This window comes from Silene latifolia, chromosome 11, assembly GCF_048544455.1.
Source record: "Silene latifolia isolate original U9 population chromosome 11, ASM4854445v1, whole genome shotgun sequence".
Taxonomy (NCBI): Eukaryota; Viridiplantae; Streptophyta; class Magnoliopsida; order Caryophyllales; family Caryophyllaceae; genus Silene; species Silene latifolia.
Window position 1 is genome coordinate 167,119,872 of NC_133536.1, and position 19,079 is coordinate 167,138,950.

The window sequence follows — 19,079 nt, forward strand, 5'->3', positions numbered from 1 at the left end:
GTGGCAAAATACCCAGAAAAGTAGCAGCAATTTTTAGTTTTTCTAGTTTTTTTGTGCAACCGACACTATTAACACCCCCCTACAAAGGTTCTGAAACTCAGGGAGGAACGTAACCCGACTCGACTAAGTAACTAAGAAAACATATAAAAATTAAACACACATGAAATCAAAAAGAATTTAAGCTTGGGCTGACTCTCAAGAAGCGCCTTGGTTAATGTCGTGGCTCCACATACATCTACCATCCTCAGAAATCAGTCAACTCTTAATAGCAAGCACAGACATGTTACCCAAAATAAGTATTCAAATTCAGCTCTTCCGTTGATACATAAGTGGAAATAATCTTTCTCATTAAATTTCCATATATCCAGTATATGGGCCTAGTTACCATGGGTAAAAAGTTCACCATTGCGACGAAGAACTTATGTATATATAGAATACTAATTGCAAAATTAATGGTTAACCTTTGCACCCATTGATCAAATCCAAAACCTTATATTTATCTTGAATTCACAACGATGGATAAACGAATAAACATATAGGAAGTTGGAAAATAAACCATGGAAGTCGTCTTAAAAAGTACCAGATACAATAGATACACATGGTATTACTACCGGATACACATGATATTACTACTAGATACACAAATCGATTTGTGTATCCAGTAGTAATCCCATGTGTATCTGGGCTGGTATTTCGTGTATCCACGATCAACTACGACCAACAAACTGGCCATCACAACCACCAACAATACCACCACCACACCTACTTCCCTTAACTAACCCCACAACCAGCCCCGTCCCTTCCATCACCCGACAGAACCACTCAAATGCGATGCCAAGAATTGTCCAATTTCATTGATCACGGCACATATCGTCTACTCCATACTTGACCCTGTAAAAATATATTGTTGAGTCATGAATATCACTATATGCTTCGAATAGCATCCCATTTCAAGGTTTTAAGAAAAATGCAGGCAGGGTCCAAATGGACACTTCTAATTAAGGAGCTTAGTATATAGTCAACATGCTCAGAGTGTACAGTTCAATGTTACGCTAAGTCAAAGCTAAAATAAGATATCTACATTTAGTCTAGACTCTGCAGGGAGTCACTAGAGGAATTTCAACGATGATGAGTTTCAAACCCATGTTAAAACTAGCTGAAATTAACACAACTATAAAGTGAGAGAACATAATGTTGACCAAAATCAATAGAGATGGAGCAGTTCAGAGTAGCACTTACTTTCATTTCAATTCTCGCTGTGCTTTCTCGATTGAGGCATATACAACCTCAGCATCACCAGGACGTCGCACAACCATTACAAGAGGAATTTTCCGTGATGAGAGCTTCATCAAAAAAGCGAGTCTGGAAAGGGATCTTGCATCCGTGCAACGTTGTTGGAATATGTGTCCTCCGACAATAATGCGATCACGACTGTTGATCATGATGATCACATGTTTAAGTCTCATTAAAATGAATACAATTGGGAAGTAATATTGTTACTGTCAACTGGTCAACATATATCGGTAATGATTGGTGACTAGAGTTTGACATTACTTGTCGTGTGACGGTGGTGATCGATTGACCCCTAGGTCATACCTAAAGGGCAATACTCTTAATTGATTATTTAATTAATCGTATAATGTTACGAGTTAATTAAATTACTTGAAAATTGACGGACGATTTTGGAAGTAAAATTTACGTATCATATTGAAATGTGATTAAATAAGATACGGTCTGAGTAATTAAATTGTATAATTACTCGGATGAAATAAATTGTTTAATGTAACAATTAAATTGAATGAATTGATATAAATACAATATGTTGTGATTTATAAATTGGTAAAATTTTTGGCACAAGTAATTATGAAATTACTAAGTCAATTTTTGTATGTGACGTATTTTTATTAATACGTTGATTTTTAATATGATAAAAATACATAAACAAATATATGTGACATGTGACATGTAACATATAGACAATTGACAAAAATAATATGGACACCATATTATGCAAAGGGCCGAAAAATTAGAAGGTGTTTAGCTAATTATATGTTGTTTATAATTAGTGGAAAACACAATGATTAAAGGCATCCCTAGCCATGCAAACCTATTGTTCCTTGTGAAGAACAATTTCTCTATGCATTGGCTTCTTTTTCCTTCTCCTCTTACACGGTTTTGGGAAGAAAAATGCCATCATTGTTTTTCCTATTTTTCCATCTAATAACACTAAAAATGTTTAGTAGTGTATTCATTTTCTAATTCCATCATCAAAATAGAGATTTTCTAGAGAAATAAAATCCTCTCTTCTTCTCTCTAAAACCGAAAACACATAAGGGTTTTATAAAGTTTTTGGTTCAATTTTCTTCTAAATTTAATATTATAACTAGTACTTGTAATATTAATTTTAATTAAGAGGAGCCTTGGGTATAAAGCATAGGGAGAGATCTTACACTTAGATCTTCATTCTTCCATTGGAATAAGCTCAAGAACAAAAGAGAAAGGTGATCTCTTTTGTGCCCAAATATCCGAAATTAAATATGTAAGGACATAATTTCTCCTCTATTCATTTTATTGTTTGCATGCATAAGTTCCGTTATTAATTTTATGACAAATTATTAGACATATAAGAGTATGTTATAATGTATATGATTCTACATTTCCTTCAATCGGTATCAGAGCCACGGTTGTTTGCATGCAAATTGGTTAAAAGTTTTTCCGAGTTATATGAATAACAAAATAAAACTTGTAAAATTTGTGTTATTATGATATATCACGAAATAATTACATGCATGTTAATATTTCTGGTCCTAAAGTGTTTTAGGATTTTTGGGTTAATTTTTCGGATTTTTATTGTTCATATATAATAATAATGACATTTAAATGTGATTTTATGAGTAAAAATGTCATTTTTGGTCGAAAATTAGCTATACTTCGAATTTTAAGTTGATCTTTGGATATGTTATCACATATATTATTTTGAGATAACCTGTAATTTTTCATGATTTTTGCACTTGTTATGCTCGAAAAATGAATTTTTCATTATTAAATATGAATTTAAGAGAAAAATAGGTTAATATGAGTTAAATTTCGAATCTGGTCATAGAAAATTTATATGTTGTCACATGCAATTTTACAAGATGTGTGTAAAATAATTGGCTATAAAGAAGTCTTTTAGCATGATTTATGAATTTTTGAAGAAAAATGGCATAGATAGTGACATTATTAGTTGAAAATTAATAAAACATAACCTATGACTAAGGAAAAACGTCTAATGTTGCATTTTATTATATTTTTCAGATCTAAAATTGAAAAGTTAATGAAAATAATTTTTTCCATGTTTTTATGATTATTTTATTAAATATAGATAAACCGCAACATTGTTTTTCCGGAAAAATTTCGAAATTTTTAACCTAAGATTTTGAACATTATGAGTGTCATGGAATTTTTCCAGAATGTTCATGAATTTAAATTTCAAATTTTGAATTTATTTGAAATTTTTGGATTTATTTGAAGTTTAATAGCTTATTTTTGTAATTTTGGTCCATTTATGAACAAATTTGTAAATAAAAGTTAATTATGGTCAAATTACTAGTGAAGACTATATTTTGAGTCCTAAGTGGTTAGGGTAATTAACTAGTGCATAAATATGAGTTTATGCATATTTGTGATTATAAAATGTTGAAATCACGCAAATCCGTAAAAACCGAGTAATATACGATATTGGCTAATTAAAAGGCGATTTAGCATAAAAATTGAGCATGTTTATACATATTATAATGCTGCATTTTCTTATGATTGTCATAATTTTAATTTATGTAATTTTGAATTATGTATTTTTACTTAGTATGGCCTTAGATTTTAATTGGTATTTCCCGAAATGTATGGGAATATCGATTCGGTTGTAATTTTTATTGTGATCTCGTATCACCGTTTTGTAATATTTAATAGATTTATTTTATTTTAGTTACAAATGTATAATAGGAAATTATGTAATTTATTATGTAATTTTATTCATTCCGGAGTTCCAAAAGACGGATTTCTTCAAGAATGACGATACATAAAGACGGTGTTACCTCGAGATGCGTGCCACAACCGAAGTTCAAGGGACCAATGGAGTTGGTTTCCGAATATGTAATAGATTAATAGTTTTTCTATTTTAGGAAAGGCCATACTAGGATTTATTTATCTTTATGCTTGCATTTTATTTTATGTCACATGCATCGCTAAATCGCCATAACTAAACATGCATTGTCTTATTTTATCGAGTTTATCGACCGTGTCAATTCGAATTATCGTAGTTCACCGCTTTAGTTCACTTAAAACGTGATAGATAATAAATTGTCATGACCTCTCGCTAAAACAAACAATTGAGACATAGCCTTACCAAATAGTAGAAACCATGAAAACCTATTTCGCGAGGGAGTGCTCTCGGCCCTACCGGGGTACAAACCTTGTTACGTAGGGGAAGTGGGTGATGAATGTTAATCCACCGAATTCATGTTGATAAGGGATGTATCGGCCCTACCGTGCCCAAGTTGATATGGATTTGGATCATGGACACATTTATTCGAAATTTGGATTGACCTCAACAAAAGTTTTTGATAAGGGATGTATCGGCCCTACCGTGCCCTTGTCAAATGTGTTTTGGGCTAAAGATAAAAGTTAATGTAATATTATCGACCAAGAGTTCTAAAAGTAGAATCGATTAAGCGTTAATCCACCGAGTTATATTGATAAAGGATGAATCGGCCCTACCGTGCCTAAGTCGATATGAATTTGGGTCTTGGAATCATTTATTCTAGTTGGGTAGAGGTCACTAGAAAAATGCTTATAACTTGTTTAAATCATACTTTTTTACGAGTATTATTAAAACGACAATTGTTTTACTCCTTATATTTTGTTTTGTAGACCACTTCTTTTTCATAACAAATGGCAACACCAACTCCTAATGCAACACCACTCGCTACTTCATCTTGGCTCCGATCCTTCATGGATCGATGTAAACTTGAAAAGAATGGGTCAAATTTCTCCGAGTGGGATGCCCAACTCAAATTAGCCGCCGAAGGTGACGACAAGCTTCGTTACCTTACCGAGGCCTCTCCACCCGAGCCCACCACTAGGTCCACCGCGGCCACTAGGGAAGCCTATGAGGCTTACCAAAAGGAGTCCGCCGCAATGAAAAATGTCTTAATATTTGCGATGGAGGCGGAACTCCAAAGGAGAGCCTTCAAAATGGGCAATGCTAATGAGATTTACTCCAAACTTGTGACCATGTTTTCACAAACTCCGCGGATCGTCCAATATGAGGCGGCCGCGGCATTCTTTGATCTCGACTTCAAAGAGGGCCAAAAGGTTAGCCCTCATGTGCTCAAACTCATGGAGCTTGTCGAGACCTTGAAAATTCAAAAAGTTGAAATCCCCAAAGAACTCATCGTAGATAGGATTCTACACTCCTTGTCTAAAGTAAAGGCATATGTGCAATTCCTGGTGAATTTCAACATGCAAGACAAGGATGTGTCTCTTGAGGAGTTGCACAAGTTACTTGTGCAAGCCGAGAGGGACATGGGGTTAAATGTGAACCCTCCCAAGGATGTGCTTAATATAAGCGCAAAGAGTAAGGGGAAGTTCAAGAAGAGTGGAAGAAAGGGTAAAAAGCAAGCTCCCACATTCACCAAAGCTAAGTCTTGTGAAGCTAGCACCTCCAAAGTCAAGAAGGGTCCTCTTGACAAATGCCATTATTGTAATGGCATGGGACATTGGAAGAGAAATTGTTCCAAATACCTTGGTGATATCAAAACTGGAAAGATCACTCCCGTAGGTAAATGACTAACCTTCTTTTGTGTTTCAAAATTCAACTATGGTATTATGATGCAAAGTTGTGATAATGTATCTCCCTTTTTATTGTAAATAGGGCCGCCACCAAGCAAAGACAAAGGAAAAGAAAAGCAAGCATAAGAAACCATGAAGAAGCTAAGGATAGCTTTTATGGAGCTTTGTTTTTCATTGTCTTATTTTAAGTTATGTTTTGAATTTAAGAACTTTAAGTTTCCGTGTTCGACATGGAAAGGTATTTTGGATAATGGTTTGTATTTTGGATGATAGTGACTTGGTTTGCAACCCAAGTCACACGTTTTATCATTTATCCTTTATGTTCTAAAATTCATCTTTAAATTGCTTGCGTTTTGAAACATGAGATTATTCACTTAAAGTGATCTAATAGACAAATATAATGACCGGTTTCATTATATGTCCACATGCTTAAGGCTTGTGTATGATCATTAATGAAGTGATTTTGAGTCTATGAACTCTCTTAAAGGTATGTCAACCACCAAGTACACATATGAAATCAATAACAATTAGTCAACCTATGAGGTAGTCCTCCTTATACTTCAACATCATTAATTTGTGTCTCATATGCTATCTTTGAATGTTTAGTGTATTCATTCTAAAGATAGAGTGGGAGAAAAAATGAGGACACAACACACAAGGCAAGATATAATTGTGTACTTGTGTAAATGAAGATCTACGCAAGAAAGAATGATTTGAATAAAGGTATATCTATTTACATAGTATACCAAATAGATGAGATCTATAGTCTCAAGTTAGTTCTAAATGACTTAAGAGACCAAGTGGAATAATCATAAGAGTTTATTCTCAAGATAACTACACGAGGAGACCAAAAGAAGTTTTGGAAGAATAATGACTAATGTAAAGTCTTAACAAGCTTTTGACTAAGGTTATGAATCATTTGACCAATAGTTTCAATCATGAGTTTTACTTAAGAGCCTAAATGAATCATAGTAACATACTAGTTATGATCAAGTTGCAAAGATTGATATTCCGATATCTTCAATAGCCAACGTTTTAACCGCAAATGTCATTGTTTAACCTCCCTATGAAATGGTTAAACCTCCTTCCGAAAGGGTATTCCAAAGGACCTATTCTAAATATTATTTGTATTTGAATAATGACATTGCTACACATCATTATGACATGAGTGTGTTAGAGATTTAAAATCTCTTTCCGTAAGGTTGAGATGAGACCACTTCAAAATAGGCATTTTTGAAAGGATATGATGGGAACATATATGGTTTTATCCTAGTAACTTGGCAAAGCAATTTATATTTATATTCTTGACAAATTTCGATTAAGAAGTCATCTCGAAATATGTAGAATTGAGTGGGAGTTAGGAAATTCTCATGTGAAGACATAGAATTTAGTGGGAGCTATCATCCTTGAATGTATAAAACTCATTACTCATTAAAGAATGACGAGCTAATATCTTCTTTCATAAAGAAGCTTTTGAGTTTTCAATTCCGGATGAAAATGGACAATGATGAATCCAATTACATCATGGGATGTTGGATTAGTATTAAGAGATACACATCACATCAACATATGCGTAGGTTATTCGTATGAATGAAAATGGGATTACCATTAGCGATCATGGTAGTTCATTGAACCTATGAACGGTTGATCTCATGATTATTAGTAACTAATGTTTCCGCCATTAGAATAATCATGTACATGTCAATTATGAATCATATGCATAAGAGCATGATGATTGACTTGGTGAGCCATAATAGAAGCGTCATGAATTCTCGAGTAGAATCCGATGAGCGATTTCAGTGATTGACGGATGTTCTATTGTGTGTCAAGAGTTTGCACATATTGTAGAAAATCCGAGCACATATGAGGATTTATGAGAATCCCAAATCTTTCAAGCCCAGAAAGAGAAATGAGGAGTTTTGGAAAGATACTTGGTTAAATAAGAGGTTATTCAAAACAATCTTTCCTAATAAAGCTAGGACTTGTGAGAAGTACTAAGCTAATAATCTTGTCAATTGTTACAAGATTCTACAAAACATATACCTAGTGCATTGTGTGTGGATGGAATACTTGATCGGTACAAGTTGTATTATTCATCACAAATTCGTTCATTATGAGATGATCGATAAGAAAGTTCTTTCAAGTTAAAGAACCAAAACCAAGGTCGAGAACCTTGATGTATGCTTGGTAAAATTCATGGTATGAGAACATGAATGTGAAGGAAATCGCAAGTGTAAGAAGTTTGAACACGTGGACACATGGGATGTTAAACTTCTATTGCAATCGATAAGTGTTTACACTTATGATAAACATCACAAGGTTGTAATATGATATTGACTACCCGAGTGTGATGTCGACATTTGTCGTTTGAGTTATTATTAACTCACTTGGTACATTGTTATATCCAAACGGGTTGTGGAGACAATTGAACCCCGTTAAAGTGAACATGGATTAACATTGTTTATGCCCATAGTTACTTATATGAGGTGACGTCTCGAAGTGACTAGAGTGTGATGCGATTGATGGCAAGTTCAAGTGCCATAGAGTCATGTGTGATGACTAGTCGATCACATAGGCGGATTGTTAGGAACATTTTGTCGGGCCTTATGACCGCTTATAGAGTTCGGCAAATTTATATAGCCTGGTCGTGGCGAGAGCTACTATAGTATTCAAATGAGTCGATTCTTTTGACTAAAGACTATTCGCCTAAGATGGCACAGTTCAGATTAACTTTGATATGTGTTACTACGACCTTCGTAAATGGGGTCAAATGGGCATATTTTGGGTTATGATGGCTGTGGCTAGTCGAAGGGAATGAGTGCGATAGGAATTGTCCACCCCTAGTCGGGGTTATAACAATATCTCGGGGCCACTCGAGGAGTAATGAATCGAAATGCGTGGCCACGCTCGGATGGCATCCGAGTGGATAAATCCGGTCAATCAGTTATTCTCCAGATCGAGGAAACCACTCTCGATATGATCACTTGCAAAGTACGACCTGAAAGACACCTTGCATTGAGTGGGAGATAGTAATAGGACAAGAGAATTGGTGACGCACACTTGTCGAGGACAAGTGGGAGATTGTTGGAATATGTGTCCTCCGACAATAATGCGATCACGACTGTTGATCATGATGATCACATGTTTAAGTCTCATTAAAATGAATACAATTGGGAAGTAATATTGTTACTTGTCAACTGGTCAACATATATCGGTAATGATTGGTGACTAGAGTTTGACATTACCGTCGTGTGACGTGTGACGGTGGTGATCGATTGACCCCTAGGTCATACCTAAAGGGCAATACTCTTAATTGATTATTTAATTAATCGTATAATGTTACGAGTTAATTAAATTACTTGAAAAATTGACGGACGATTTTGGAAGTAAAATTTACGTATCATATTGAAATGTGATTAAATAAGATACGGTCCGAGTAATTAAATTGTATAATTACTCGGATGAAATAAATTGTTTAATGTAACAATTAAATTGAATGAATTGATATAAATACAATATGTTGTGATTTATAAATTGGTAAAATTTTTGGCACAAGTAATTATGAAATTACTAAGTCATTTTTTGTATGTGACGTATTTTTATTAATACGTTGATTTTTAATATGATAAAAATACATAAACAAATATATGTGACATGTGACATGTAACATATAGACAATTGACAAAAATAATATGGACACCATATTATGCAAAGGGCCGAAAAATTAGAAGGTGTTTAGCTAATTATATGTTGTTTATAATTAGTGGAAAACACAATGATTAAAGGCATCCCTAGCCATGCAAACCTATTGTTCCTTGTGAAGAACAATTTCTCTATGCATTGGCTTCTTTTTCCTTCTCCTCTTACACGGTTTTGGGAAGAAAAATGCCATCATTGTTTTTCCTATTTTTCCACCTAATAACACTAAAAATGTTTAGTAGTGTATTCATTTTCTAATTCCATCATCAAAATAGAGATTTTCTAGAGAAATAAAATCCTCTCTTCTTCTCTCTAAAACCGAAAACACATAAGGGTTTTATAAAGTTTTTGGTTCAATTTTCTTCTAAATTTAATATTATAACTAGTACTTGTAATATTAATTTTAATTAAGAGGAGCCTTGGGTATAAAGCATAGGGAGAGATCTTACACTTAGATCTTCATTCTTCCATTGGAATAAGCTCAAGAACAAAAGAGAAAGGTGATCTCTTTTGTGCCCAAATATCCGAAATTAAATATGTAAGGACATAATTTCTCCTCTATTCATTTTATTGTTTGCATGCATAAGTTCCGTTATTAATTTTATGACAAATTATTAGACATATAAGAGTATGTTATAATGTATATGATTCTACATTTCCTTCAAACGTAACTTGGAGGGTCTTACTGACACTTTAACCACTCAAATGCAGTCTGCCAGGAATCGTTCTAATTGACTCTCTTTATATCAGAATGCTGACAAATTTGAGTCTGAAGTTAGACACTCATTAGCCGGTACTGTTGATTGCCTTGCTAGAATAATTTGGTGTAAAACTAGACCAAATTATAACCCTAAAACAATTAAAAAATAATTATACAACATAATATATTCTAAAACAATTTCATAGTGTCAATGTATGCCGTAAATTGATCAAACAAGTGATAAATGATATCAGCCATGAAGATCTTAACACCAGTTTTGTCTGCATATTCCCGTGCCTCGGGTGTGACCTTAACATCAAAGGCCAGAATGGTAGCATACTCTTTCTTCTTCCCCAGCATAACCCCTGATTTCATAACATCTTTCTTATGAATCAGGCCTATACTTACTGCACTCACATGGATGCTTACAGCTGGGGATTTCAGAAATGCTAGTAATGCTTCTAAGGATCCCATGGTAGACGCCTGCACGCAAACCCCCTCACCACTCTTGTCAATCTTGCTCATAACTGAGTCCATGTCTTCCGTGGCCAAACTTATCATCTTTTCAAGATCGTCATCGTCCCCCACAACATATAACCCCGTGCCAGCTATTGCATGCTCAAGACCCTGTTGGAAAACATCATCAAAAAAGTGGGAAAACTCAAGATAGGCCGCGTGTTTGAACATAAATTAGCATGAAAATCAGGCACTCGACTTAATTGGGTTGTACCTAAGTGGTCCTAGCCTAGTGGTTAAGACAGAACACCCGAGGACAATAGGCCGCGTGTTTGAAGTTTGAACCCAAAAAGAAAACTTAGTTGGGATGTACAACAATTTCCAAATTATACAACATATACCTGTGCAGTTATCTTGATTCCTTGCGCAACCTTGATCTCCTTATGATGCAGATATGTTCCCTAGAAGTACAGACAACAGAGCATCAGTAAATAGGCACTGGCTATATCATGAACGGAGTAATAAAATCCGACCTTTGGTACAACAGAAATTCTACTACATCGAAATCTATCTATAATCTCAATTGCATGAACAAACACCGGTTGTGTCATCTTCGGTAAGAAATAAGAGCCTAGGTACACAAGTCTCTTACTGTAGATACACAAGTGTCTTACTGTAGATACACAAATATACTTTATGTATCCAGAAGAATACACAAGTGCATCTAGAGTACTATTTTATGTATCCACCAACAATCACCATATAATCCTTGACCCATCACCACACATGACGTGTTGACCACCGCCTCCGGTGGCTTTTAGGACCACTGCCACACACAACAGTCCTTCTACCCACATTTCCGGCCACCACAACTCACAAGACTACTCGACTCACTCCGACAACCACCCCCTCAGTCAACATCACGTCACCACTCAAACCACCACACACCAGCGACCAAGCACACGCAATGTTCGACACGATGAATCTCGACCTCCATTTCGCATCCATACCACCACCCCTTATCCAACGTCGTCCCAACGAAAACACCACCCTAACACCCTCCTCTATCACCATAGTCCAATACTCCGTCAAACATCAACCGCACAACTGGTTGCTCGGTGACGCGCCTCCTCAACCACCATAAATATCAGTTTTTAAAAATATTATGATCTAAATCATAGATGTATAAAAAATGAAGAAGAATTACAAAAATCTGACCGAATTGATGACATTGTTGCAATATTTCGAGCCAAATAGAATCACAAAAACGCGAAGGATGTGAGATCTGTACGGCGAAACGACAAAGAAAGACGCTTTGGCGAGTGTCTCTCTCAAGAAGAAAAATAAAAAGAAAATAAAAATCAAACAGCCGGGGATGGTGGAGTAATGGTGTGCGTTAGGGAAGTTATGACGGAGCTCCGACGACAATGGCCGACGGTGAGGAAGGTGAAGACATGTTGGTTGCTGGATGTGGAAGATTAGTAGTAGAAGGTGGGTGAGTTTGGATTAGATATGAACAGGAATACGAGAAGGGTTATTTTGGTTTAGATATTAAAATTGGCCCATAGATACTAGTTCGTACGGTTCGCACCTGACCCCGACCCTATATATATATATATATATATATATATATATATATATATATATATATATATATATATATATATATATATAGAATTAGGATCACATGAGTTCACCCTATCTTTTTGAGTCTGTGAGTCCATGATATAATATCACACGTTATATTAAATAATATCACAGCTTATAATATCACACGTTATACTAAACAATATCAGAGCTGGAAAAAAACTTTTTGAAAAAAAAAAATCGTGATATTGTTTTGTAATACAATATCACAAGTTATGTTAAACAATATCACAGCTTACACGAAAAAAAAATTGTTAAAAGAAATTTTCGAAAAAAAAAGCGAAAAAAAAATTTTGAAAAAAAAAAAATCGAATTTTTTTTTATTTCGAAAAAAAAAATTTTGAAAAAAAAAAATTCGTGATATTGTTTTGTATAGTGCGTGATATTGTTTTATGGACTCATGGACTCAAATATTTAGGTGGACTCACGGGATCCCACCTATATATATATATATATAGGATCATATGAGTTAGGTTTTTTTGGTGAGTTACCCCTCTAAATCTGAACCACTAATCTAATCTAAGATGGATGGCTGAGATTAGATCTTACTGAACCTACAAATACCCCTTTTTCCCTCAATCTCCCCCATTATTAGAAAAAATCACTCTCTCCTCCTTCCACCTCTAAAAAACCAGAACAAAAAAAAAAAGAACCGCTACAAATTATGAAATTCTATTTTCATTAATTTCATTCAAATTGTAGGCTACAAACTCAGTCTTCATCATACTCGTCCAAATTTGTCACCAATTAAGGAGATTTCATCGTCACTTTCGCTTCATCTTCGTATTTTTCTTCAATTTCACTATAAGTAAGTACTAATTTTGTATTTCTAAATCTGATTTGTGTGTTTTCATTATCGTTCTTATCTAATATTCGTTTCATTTTTGTTGATTTGTTGTTGATTCGTTTGTACTTATGTCTTTTGTTGTTATATTACTTGTTCTCTCTTCTTTTTTTTGCCAATAATTTATAAGGTTTTGAGTTTGAGATAAGAATTCAAATTGATTTTGTGCATTTTCATATTGTTTGTAAGGTGTTTTAGTAGGGTTTTTTTTATTCAAATCTGTTTCTGTATCTTGGATAATTTCTCGGATTTTGTAGTTAATCTTTTAATAACAGTTATTGTATTACTTTAACCGAGTTATTGTATTATTCAAACTCAGTTATTGTATTTTGTAGTTACTTCTTTGGCTATGTTAGAATATATTCTGTTAATAATAGTTATTGTATTACTTTAAGCGAGTTATTGTATTATTCAAACGTAGTTATTGTATTGAAAAACCAAAAAAATCAAAAGATCCCTCATAAATTGCTAAATTCATCTTCATCATCGTCATTCTAATTTGTCGTCCATCAACATGATTCCTCCGTTTTGTCCTTTTTAATCTGATTTCGTTTTACTTAATGTAAGTTATTCATGCTCTTTCTTTTACATTATTTTGTCGTTGGCGGACTATTTGGCGATATTGTGATTGTGGAATATGTTTTTTTCTTTCAAATTTTTCTATACGTAAGTTTGATTTTCATTTTGATTTTTGTATTTGTTAATTTGTTGAAGCTAATATACTTCATTATGTCAATTTCAAAAGTTAATTAAATACTCGACTATTATGATTGGAATACTTGAATATGAACATTAAAATTCTTGAATATGACTATATGAGCATAAAAATAACCATATATTATTTTGAGAGCAGGTATTCTCGTTTTCTTGGGTACATTATTATTCTCTGAGATAGCCAATTATTGTATTGTGTTAGTTCAATTATTTTAATGCATTAGTTGGATTATTTTATTTTATTTTGCATAGTTACTCCATTCTACAAACTATGCTTGTATTTCTCTAGAATTTCCAGTTATTTTATAGTGTTTTTATGGTTATTTCATAACTTATAGGTGGTTATTGTATTTCAGTTGCATAGTCATTTTCAACTTACGCCCTTTTTTTGTTTTTATTTATTTTAGCGAGCTTTCGGTTTATGCTGGTTCAACCTTCATCAATAGACAAGACATGATTTTCGCCGGGAAGAAATATTGGCGGAAGAATGGTGAAAACACGGCAATACACGGTTCTCGTCCGGAAGAAATACTTTTAGATGTAGCATTGGAAATATATATATTTGTAATGTTACGATTGTTAGATGTATTTTTTGAGATGCTTAGATGTAATGATGAAGATGCATAGATTGTTCGAGATCCTTAAGTTTAATGTGATGGTGGAGATGTTTAAGTGTAATGTGATGGAGACAAAATAGTTATGTAATGAGAGAATTTTTTTTTAACGTTGTCATAATGAAAAGACCACTTATTCAATTAAACAAGATGAAAACAAACAAACGAGAAAAAGTTGACTATATTTGAGTTTCATCTCAATACAATAACAGGTTTTATTCATTACAATAATTGAGTTTCTACATTACAATAACTACAAATATCAGAGATTTTACATTACAATAACTACAAATAGCAGAGATTATACATTACAATAACTGATTTTCTACATTACAATAATTGTAAATACCAGAAAACATTATTCTCGGTAAATAACTGAGTTAACTATAAAATAACTACATTTCTCCATTAAAATGACCAAGTATATACATCAATTTTTCCATTGACCGTCAATTATCCGCGTATATCATGATTCGGCCTGCAAATCACCAAAAAGCAGAATATTACTTACCAAAACACCCAAGAAGTAACTAAAAGATACAATACCTGAGTTTTAATAATACAATAACTGGATTAAAGTAATACAATAATCGAGATGCAATGTTACAACAACTAATGAGTGAACAAGAAATTTGAGTATATTTGAGTTTCATCTCGATACAATAACATAATTTATTCACTATAATAACTCAGTTTCTACATTACAATAACTACAAATATCAGAGTTTCTACATTACAATAACTAAGTTTACTGAGTTTGTACATTAAAATAACTGAGTTTCTACATCACAATAACTGAGTTTATGCATTTAAATAATCACGTTTTTTCATTACAATAACCGAGTTTCTAAATTCAACTAGACATTTTAACAAACAGTTGGTGTGCTAATCTTGATTACCAATAATTTTGTAGGATTATGATAATAAATCATCAATTAAATGCCAACGGTACGATAAATAAGCATACTAACGGAGTAACAATTGAATAACTCGCAAAATAACATATATTGACTAATATAATCTACGCTTACCTTCATTTTGTCGATTCGCGCTGAGGTTTCTACAAATTTTGGGCAAAAATTGACGATTGATGCGTGTATCAATCAAATTGAATGACAATAATGAATTAATTTGTGTTTTCGACTTGAATTACTTCCATTTTTATGAATATTTGATTGAATAATGTCTTGAAATTGAAGAAAATAGGAAAACACAGGGAAAAGAAAGAAGTAAATAGGGAAGAAAGAGAAAGCAAATGAAGTATACAAACATACAGTAGCCATGATTTTGTTGTGCGCGTGATTTTTGGGCTAATTTCAGCCTTTGATCTTATTAGATCTAATGGTATATAAACGCGGGGGTAACTCACGAAAAGTGGCAAACTCACCGGATCCTGCCTCATATATAAATAGGATCATATATAGGCGGGATCTCGTGAGTTTGGTTCTTACGGTGAGTTGTGAGTTTGGAAAATCTCAGCCATTAGATGAGGACAAATGGACGGTTGAGATTGAACCTAGTAATAATAATAATAATAATAAAAAAAACGCGGCCTCAGATATACGAACACAATTCGCCTTTCCATTCATGTCTCTCTCTCCTTTCATCCCAATCCCTCTTCACAACTTCTCAAATCAATTTTTTTTTTTTTACTTTAACCTTCAGCACCTTTCCTTTATCATCATCTTCCTCAAAATCCGTTTTTGACTTTAAACTTAATACTAAATCATAAGAAGGCAAGAGATGGCAAACGGTATCACTCGACTTGCTTTTGAGTATCCTGAAACCCAGTCTATTACGGTTCCAAGATGTCGTGTCATCGTGACAAACTGCAAACATATTGGCATATTTGTGATGATCCCCATTTAAATCACTCAATGATAAGGCAAATACAGAGGATTTTTCGAGTTGGTGACAGTAGAATCCAACATACTGGGCTTTATGGCACCTGACGGCCTGCCCATATGCAGCTATGTTCTTGATCCCAGCAATGGTGGAGATGTTCATTTCAAGCGCAGCGAATGAAACAAGCTTGTTCTTTCCGACCTTGCCTGTCACCTTCTTATAATTAAGTCAAACCAACTTTTAGATATACGGCGGTTATTGGAATGATAGTGGAACAACGATGTAATCAAACCGCACAAAGAGTCATGATAAGCATTCCAATTAACTAACCAACTCTTTCAATTATTCATCAACCAAACGCATATTTTAAGACAATAAACCCCAATCTCATCCTTAATTATAATCGGGACTCGGGGAGTATAAATTTGTTAGTTATGAATCGCCCAACAACGATGTAATCGAACTGCACAAAGTGACAGCATCACTACACCAACGTGTCGTCAGATTTGGGTGAACAAATGATTGATAATTTTACTTTGGAAATTGTTTATTTACTCCGTCTGTCCTAATCATTTGTTTACTTCAAAAAACAAAAACTAGAGTAATGCAACGACATGGTGGTGAACGGAATTGAGTAATGCAGGTCTGGGCTCGGAATTCGATTAGCGGTAACTCGATTTTGCTGAGTTGATTGAGAACCTGTTGTGGGCAACCATGGAGGTGTTCGAGTAAATAAACAATTTAATCACAAGGAAATATTGGTTGAACTTGCCATAGTGAGTTGAAGGAATAGCCTCAATTTAATGAACAAAGACGTGTCATTAACGTCACAATCAATATTGCAGCTACTCTCGTGTAGATCAGCTGAACTGAAGAAAAGCTGCTCAGGAATTGTATTCCCGTCATAACGGAACACCCTCAATTTTGGACAATTAACATACAGATTGGTCAGACCTTATGTCGAAAAATCATGCAATGTTAAACTGGGACAATTAATATGAACCTCCTTCACCAAAATGAAACCCCAACTTACAAACTTCAACTTCCTCATAACATTACTGGCAGCTTTCAACATATCAGTCAAACGTAAATTGACTTCTATTTCTTTTTTGGTGCGTAGGAGATATTCAACAATTAAAAGTACTAGTAAACTCGGGTTTCACAACCTTGTTTCCATATTTGTGTTTCATGACTTCTATTTCTTCAGTATGTGGAAATGTAGCCGTAAGATCTTTAAACAGGTTGGCTTCTTTAATGGTAGCACCAACACATTTGAAGCATTCAAGATTTGTGTTGACAATATCAACATATTCGATCCTGCCAATATGAACTTCGATGAGAGTTTTTTTAAGCTTTGGAAACTTTGAGAGCTCCAAAGCTTCTGACATGATAGTGCAATTATCAAGGACTTGTATTTCGATCCCCTGACAACCTATTGTGTTGTGAGTTTGTGTTACGGAGGATGTGGGTGGTGGTCGCATTCTGGTGTTCGATGATGTTTGAAGTGGGCTCAAGGCCGGGCTACTGCTACTAGTTGTCAAAGTAACAGGTGCTTCATGTTTTAGGGATACTAGATATGAAGATTTGAGTGTCTTTTGCTTTTGGAAATGGGTTTGGCAGGCGATGGTCGAGTCTAAAATAAGGTTCCAATAATCTTGGTACAACACATTAACACGTGGTAAAAAAAGAGTAAACAAATCAAAGTAGTAAAAAAAACAAAGTGACACCAGAATAATAGCACAATAACACGTGGTGAAAAAAAAAAGTAATAAAATCAAAGTAATAAAAAAAAATCAAAGTGACACCGGAATAACATCACAATAACAGCAGAATAACAGTAGAATAACAGCACAATAACACGTGGTTAAAAAAAAAAAAGAAAAAAAAATCAAAGTTGTAAAAAAAATCAAAGTAGTACCGGAATAATATCACAATAACATCAGAATAACAGCACAATAACAACAGAATAACAATAGAATAACAACACAATAACACCAGAATAACAATACCACCAGAATAACAACACAATAACACGTGGTAAAATATAGTAAACAAAATCAAAATAGTAACAAAAACTCAAAGTGACACCGGAATAACATCACAATAACAACACAATAACAGTAGAATAACAGCACAATAAAACGTGGTAAAAAAAAGAAAAAAAATCAAAGTGGCACCGAAATAACATCACAATAACACCAGAATAACAGCACAATAACATGCGGTAAAAAAGAGTAAAAAAATCAAAGTAGTAAAAAAAAATCAAAGTAGTAAAAAAATCAAAGTGACACCGGAATAACAACACAATAACAACAGAATAACAGTAGAATAACAGCACAATAACACGTGGTGAAAAAAAAAGAAAAAAAAAACAAAGTCGTAAAAAAAAAAAATCAAAGTAACAGCAGAATAACATCACAATAACAGCGGAATAACAATAACAGCACAATAACATGTGGTAAAAAAAAAAGAGAAAAAAAAAAATCAAAGTCGTAAAAAAAAATCAAAGTAAAAAAAAGCACAATAACAGCATAATAACATAAGGTAAAAAAATAAGAGTAAAAAAAAATTCAAGTAAAAAAAATCTGGTACAAAAAGAAAAAGAAAAAAAATGTAACATAATGAGAAAATTAGATAAAAACATAAGAGAAAAAAAAAAATCAATGTTTAAAAAAAAGCATAATAACAAGGTAAAAAAAGGAGATAAAAAAAATTAAAGTAAAAAAAAAAA